Genomic DNA, 7791 nt, shown 5'->3' with positions numbered 1-7791 from the left:
ATTTGGGGGTTTAGGGTTTGGTCATCATATGTGTGTTGATTGTTGATTATCATTGTTGTAGGTGACGATGTGGTATTTGTTATGCATATTGTATGATTGATTGCAGCATATCGGATTGCGAAAAGGTAGGGTTTCCCTACTCAGTTGTGTTTAATTAATATGAGATGTTGTGATTGTACTGTGTATGATTGTTGTCTGTTGATCATCAGAGTTTTGGTGTGGTGGTGGTGTGGTGGTTGTGATGATGTTGTGATGGTTGTGGTGGAGTCACTTGCGGGAGTGGCTTCACGCCCTAGTTCGCCCTCCGTGGAACCCGTCACGGGAGGGGATGTGCACATTAAGGGACAGGGTTATCGCTCGTTGATGAGCGGAATTTTGGTGGGGATTGGCTGCGGTCCCCCACTGGCGGCGTGGGCTACCTGTTGTGATAGGTAGTCTGGCAGGGCTACACACCTCGGTGTGTAGTCGGTTACTGTGTGATATCGGGAGACCGGGGACGGAGGATGATCAGCTGGTTACTTTATGCACTTGTCTTATTTTAATTATGCAGAACTGACCCCGTTGTTGTTTTGTAAAATCTGTGATGATCCATTCGGAGATGGTGAGCAGATTGTGACAGGTGATGCACTTGATGAGCTTGGGGAAGTCATGGGAGAGTCACCACGCAGGATTAGTTATCACAGTCAAGAGTCTTAGCGGTCGTTTGTCAGCTGTTAGTTTTTGGATATTACTTATGTTGGATTTTGAGACAATGTAACCTTTATAACTCTCGTACTTTAATAAATGTGTTTGGACTGTTGCTTTTGATATATACTAACCTCGGGCAACCTAGATGGTAACAACCTTTCATGCTAGAATAGTCCTTTGTAAGGTACCTTGGTATGAGGGGGTGTTACAAAGTGGTATCAGAGCCGACGATTCCGGCACCTAAAACTAATGAACCTCATGTGTCGTATTTTTATATTATTTTCACCCCTCTTTTAGCTCGATTTTACATGACAATTGCACTTTATAAAATGATTTTATGAGCTAATACCGTGTTCTAGGTGTTTTGCATGCATTATTGTGTTTTTTTAGAAAATGAAGCAATTGTCGGATTTTTCCTATCATTTTGGCATTCACCGAGAATCATGAGGCTACTTGAGACGAGTCTTGGCCATCGAAGATCATTTTGGGAAGATTCTTGCAACCCCAAGCATATAATTTACTATATTTTATATACTTATTTTCCATAATTTTACATTGATTTTAAGCATTATAGTGTATTTTAATAATAAATTCCATCCTATAACATTTTACTGCAATTATATAATTATTTGTAGGAAGGAGCTATTTTGATGCTGATATTAGCTAAACAGCTAAGCGAGGCGATGAATAAAAAATGGCAAAACAATTAAGGACTTCAAGCTCAGACTCAAAATCTCCAAGTCCACAAAATAAAAACGAATGGGGCCAAAATAAAATGAAAGCCAACTATTGAATAATGTTGACAAGACCATCATTTTTCAAATGATAAAATAAAGAAGCATATTCGTAGAAGTTAGTGCATTGAACATCAAGTCTTGAAGCATTCAATTTGATGATGTTACATTGAAGGATTTTTACGAGCAAAACGCATGCAACATTTACATGGGTGAAGAGTTATTCTGATAATTACAACATGAAACATCTCAAATTAATTCTTTAATTCATGAAACATTCTTTATGTGAAGAAACTTCATGCACTAAAAGCACAAAACCGTAGGAATAATTTTCTATGTAATGTATTTATATTAATTATTTGTTCTAAACGTACATGTATAATTAAATTTGAAAGCTCAAATGATCGCATATATAATGGGGGTGATTTGCTTTTGAGAAGTACAAAAAAATAGAGACATAGACATCAAATAATAAAATAATTAGTTCCATATTAAATTCTATCCATTCTCTCATTATTTACATTAATTACCTTTATTATATTTTAATATTGTTTATGCTATTATTTGACCAAATTTTATATTGTTACCATGTTCATATTTATTCATCTTATTGTTGTTAGTCTACTCATAATTATGTGTGAGTAGTTTCTGAATCTAGGGGAGGGGAAGCCATGTTTGATTAGCCATTTACACATGTTGAATTAGAGAATTATATTATCAAATTGTTGCTTATAATACATGCTTTTTTCATATTGTTAATCTTTGATTGTTGGCCATAATCGTTGAATAATTTGTTATTCATTTCCTAAGAGCGAAAGTCTGGAATTGAATTAGGCAAAGTATGTTTTAATAGTTCGATCTAATTTGTGCGAGAGCTCGTTAGTAATCGTTCTATGGTTGGGTAATAGACCGAGAGGAAATTGCTAATAACCTAAACAACATTTGATTTTATGTTCGTCTGATTTGACATAGATTTATGCTAATCTACATGTGGGACCCCATTACCCCTAGATCCTTATTCATAATTGTTTACAACTTATTTTTCATCATTGCTTTTACTTTAATCAAATAAAACCAAACCAAATCGTGACCGACTTTGATAGAATTCTACTCATAGCTTGTCATATTGCGTCCACCGTCTCCCTAAGATCGACCCCTACTTCCCTAACTACATTCATTTGTTATTAGCTATGCCTAGGGTATTTTATCTTTGTTAGGTACGCGATAAGCCTACCAAATTTTGGTTCCGTTGCCGGGGAGCACGGTTTTGTTTGCTTAGTGATTAGTTGATTTCTATCTTTTTTTTCTTTGTCTTAAGGAGCACTTGTTCCTTAAGACCGTTACTCACGATCTCCTCTAGGTTGTTGTCTTATGCCCAGGTCCTCTCGGATTGGTGAATTACTTCCAATCGATCCCGAGCCCGAAAGAACTTTGCATAGACGACTACGCTTCTTTAAGGAGATTTCTGAAGCTACATCTATTGAAGGACTTGAAAGTGTGATGAGATCTTACGAAGAAGATATTCAAATTATTGAGGAAGAGGGGGATTCTAGTTCAACACCACCATTCAAGAAGATGGTTCGTTTATCCGATCACTCCAAGCCTACCGCGACAATGCTTCCTAGGGGCATTGTTACTACCCAAATTGGTGCGGCATATTTTGAAATCAAGCCGGCTTTCATTAGCCTTGTTGAGAGGAAGCAATTTGGTGGGAGTCCAATGGAAGATCCTAATTTACATGTTCAAAATTTTTGCGACTATTGCTCGATGATTAGGCAACCGGGGGTTACACAAGCTCAAATTAGGGAGATACTTTTCCCTTTTTCTTTGAGAGACAAAGCCAAGTTGTGGATTAATAGCCTTGATAGAGAGACAATGGAAATTACCGATTGGGATTCATTGGCTCTTGCATTTTATCAAAAGTATTTTCCCCCGGAGAAGACCCAACAATTGAGAAGCCAAATCATGGGATTCCGTCAAAATGGTCATGAAAGTTTGTTTGAAGCATGGGAAAGGTATAAGGAGTTGCAAAGAGAGTGCCCTCATCATGGTTTAGATCCATGGTTCCTTGCCATTACATTTTATAATGGTTGTTGTGCCGAGTCTCGTCAAGTTCTAGAAATTGCTAACAACGGGAGGTTTGACCAAATTGATACGGAACTTGCTCATTCTACCATTGAATCCATGGCGGTGCATGATTCCCAATACGTCAACTCTTGTAACACCCCATTGAAAGACAAGGAAGAGGATACAACTATATCTCTTTTGAAAGCTCAAGTGGCTCTTCTCAAACAACAAATGGATAACCGAGGAGCAAGCTCATCCCAATCTCATGAACAAGTGAATGTTACTAGCCAAGTGATGGTGTGTGAAGCTTGTGGAGGTGCGGGACATTGCACCTCTTTGTGTAAGGCATCTATTGAAGAGGTGAATGCTTTTCAAAGTTTTAGACAAAATCTCAGTCCTTTCTCCAACACCTACAATGAAGCTACAAAGTATCATCCAAACTTGTCCTATAAGAGCACCAATGTGCTAAATCCACAACATCAAATCCAAAATGTGCCACAACAACCAAGGCATGTTCAAGCACCCCCACCGGGTTTTCAAAATCAAATTCAAAGGCCTCATTATCAACAAAATTTCCAACAAAGCTTTCACCAACCCTTCCAAAATCAACAAACTCAAGGTCAATCATCAAATTACCAAGAATCCAACCAAGGATCAAATAATATTGAGTCTTTGTTGACACAAGTGGTTGAGACAGAAAGGAATATGGCTGCCCATATTCAAAAGAGCGATCAAGCTAGGGATGCGACAATCAAAATGCTTGAAACCCAAATATCCCAACTTGCCACCTAAAGTGCCTAAAGACAACAAGGTCAGTTACCACCTCAAGGTGCACAACCTTATGATACCGCAAATGCTATCACTTTGAGGAGTGGTACCACTTATGATGAACCCCTTATGCCTAACGATGATGGTGGGGTAGTTGGTGAGGAAAGTGGTGATGTTGAAGATGGCAACAAGGTTGATAGGTCGAGAAAGGTTGAGGATGTTTCAAAGAAAGTTGATGAGCCAATATTGGTGGAAGATATGGAGGATGTTCCTCCAAAGAAGGATGATCAAGTTAAATACCCGGAAAAGATTCAAGTACCTTTCCCTCATAGATTACAGAAGGCCCAAAAGGAGACTCAATTTGGTAAGTTCATGGACGTGGTGAAGAATTTGCAGGTAACCGTTCCTTTTACCGAATTAATCACCCAAATCCCTTCTTATACTAAGTTCATGAAATACATTTTAACTAGGAAGAGGACTTTTGATAATGTTGAAACTATAGCGTTCACCGCCGAGTGTAGTGCTCTTTTACAAAATAAGTCCCCTCCCAAGTTAAAAGATCCTGGTAGCTTTTTCTATTCCATGCACTATTGGTCCTACACTATTGATAAAGCCTTATGCGATCTAGGTTCTAGTGTGAGTGTGATGCCATACTCAATTTGTGAAAGGCTGAACATGGGTGTCTTAAAATGTACTAGTGTCACCTTGCAAATGGCGGACCGTTCTATAAAATGCCCTTTGGGTGTTTTGGAGGATGTGACCGTCAAAGTTGGAAATTTTTTCATTCCGGTTGATTTTATTGTTCTTGACATTGCCGAAGATTCACAAATCCCAGTCATTTTGGGAAGGCCATTTTTACATACTGCGAGCGCGGTCATTGATGTCAAGAATGGTAAGTTAACATTGAAAGTAGGTGATGACAAGGTCACTTATAATTTGAATAATGCTATGAAGAGTCCAATGCTAGAGGAGTCATGTTATTCCCTTGAAGTTTTGGATGTTGTTGATGTTATTGTAGATGACTCATTGCCTCGATCTTTAAGCAAAGATCCTTTGGAGGCACTTTTGTTGTTGGAATCTTTTTCAGGTGATGGAGATATTGAAAGTGAAGAAATTGATGCTTTGGAGGTAGAATTAGATGGAGAGGAGCTACCATTGGAGGAAAGCTCTAAATTCATAGGTTTTGTTGCTACTTTTACCAAGGTTGAGGTACAAAAACCCGAGCTTAAACCCCTCCCCTTGAACTTGAAATATGCTTTCCTTAACGAGTCGGAAATGTGTCCGGTCATAGTTAGTGCTCACTTGAGTGAGAGTCAATTGTCTTCATTGTTGGATGTGTTTAGAACACATAGGAAAGCCATTGGTTATACACTTGATGATTTGAGGGGTATAAGCCCCGATTTTTGCATGCATAGAATTCATCTTGAAGAGGATCATAAACCATGTGTCCAAGGTCAACGTCGTTTAAATCCTAACATGCAAGACGAGGTAAAAAAGGAAGTCATGAAACTTTTCGATGCGGGAATTATTTATGCAATTTTCGATTCAAAATGGGAAGTTCGGTCCAAGTGGTTCCTAAGAAAGGAGGGACCACTGTAGTAAAAAATGATAAAGATGAACTCATCCCCACTAGAATTGTGACAGGATGGCGCATGTGCATTGACTATAGGAGGTTGAATTTGGCCACAAAAAAAGACCATTACCCATTGCCCTTTACTGACCAGATGTTAGAGAGGTTGGCATGTCATAAATACTTTTGATACTTAGATGGTTATTCGGGATTCTTTCAAATACTAATTCACCCCGATGACCAAGAAAAGACCACTTTTACTTGCCTTTATGGTACCTTTGCCTACCGTAGGATGCCCTTTGGTCTATGTAATGCACCCGCGACCTTCCAACGTTGCATGACTAGTATTTTCTCGGATTTTATTGAGTCAATCATGGAAGTTTTTATGGATGATTTTAGTGTCTATGGCACTACATTTGTTGCATGTTTGGCTAACTTAACCAAGGTTTTGAAAAGATGTGAAGAAGTAGATTTGGTTTTAAATTGGGAGAAGTGCCACTTTATGGTGAATGAAGGAGTTGTGCTTGGTCATCTTGTTTCGGAAAGAGGTATTGAAGTGGATCGTGCTATGGTCCAAGTTATTGAACAAATTCCCCCTCCCGTGAATGTTAAAGGTGTAAGGAGCTTTTTAGGCCATGCGGGGTTCTACCGTCGTTTCATTAAGGATTTTACCAAAATTGCCAAGCCCCTTACCGAGCTCCTTTTAAAGGATGCTTCTTTTGTGCTTACTGATGCTTGTCTTGAGTCATTTAACAGGATTAAGAAGGCTTTGATCTCTGCACCTATCATCCAATCACCGGATTGGAATTTACCATTTGAATTGATGTGCGATGCTAGTGACTATGCGATAGGTGTCGTTCTTGGACAAAGAAAGGACAAAGTGCTCCATGCTATCTACTATGCAAGAAAAACTTTGGATGAAGCTCAAATAAACTATGCCACCACCGAGAAGGAGCTTCTTGCTATTGTCTATGCCATAGACAAATTCCGCTCCTATCTGATTGGATCCAAAGTCATTGTCCACTCCGATCATGCCTCCTTAAAACATCTACTGTCAAAGAAAGAAGCAAAGCCAAGGCTTATTCGATGGATCTTGCTCTTGCAAGAATTTGATCTTGAGATTCGTGACAAGAAAGAGGCTGAAAATGTTGTTGCCGATCACCTTTCCCGCTTGAGAGTTGATGATGGAAGTATTCATATTCCAATTAATGATTCTTTTGCCGATGACTCCTTGATGATGGTGGATTCAAATACTCCATGGTATGCCGATATTGCCAACTATCTTGTTGGTCATGAGTTGCCACGAAACCTTTCATATCAACAAATGAAGAAGTTCATGCATGATGCCAAGTTTTATCTATGGGATGATCCTTATTTGTTCAAGCATTGCTCAGATGCATTGTATCGGAGATGTATCCCACAATGGGATGTGAAATGTGTTCTAGAACGTTGTCATTCTTCCCCTTATGGTGGTCACCATGGACCATCTAAGACCGTTTCTAAGATTCTCCAATCTGGGTTCTATTGGCCCACCATGTTCCAATATGCCAAGAATTTCGTGATGACATGTGATGCTTGCCAAATAACCCGCTCTATTTCATTGAGGCATGAGATGCCTCAAACCGGGATAATTGAAGTTGGAATTTTTGATGTATGGGGTATTGATTACCAAGGCCCTTTTCCTTCATCAAAGGGTAATCGTTACATCTTAGTCGCCGTTGACTACGTCTCTAAATTGGTAGAGGCAATTGCTACTCCAACCATTGATGCTCGTCATGTAATAAACTTGTTCAAGAAAATCATATTTTCACGCTTTGGTGTCCCTAGGGCGGTGATTAGTGATCGTGGCACGCATTTTGGTGAAAAACAACTTGATGCATTGCTTGCTAAGTATGGAGTTTCCCATAGAAGAGGCTTGGCCTATCATCCACAAACAAGTGGCCAAGTTGAAGTTTCAAATCGTGA

General features: G+C 39.1%; 1 non-coding gene across 1 annotated transcript; it reads right to left on the bottom strand.

Moving 5' to 3' along the window:
- Positions 1-3367: 3367 nt before the first annotated feature.
- Positions 3368-3475, bottom strand: LOC141635224 (small nucleolar RNA R71). The gene has a single exon (XR_012539925.1). It is a non-coding gene; the product is annotated as a small nucleolar RNA R71 (small nucleolar RNA).
- Positions 3476-7791: the final 4316 nt, after the last annotated feature.

Source organism: Silene latifolia, chromosome Y (genome assembly GCF_048544455.1).
Source record: "Silene latifolia isolate original U9 population chromosome Y, ASM4854445v1, whole genome shotgun sequence".
NCBI lineage: Eukaryota > Viridiplantae > Streptophyta > Magnoliopsida > Caryophyllales > Caryophyllaceae > Silene > Silene latifolia.
This window is presented reverse-complemented; position numbering and strand designations above follow the sequence as displayed.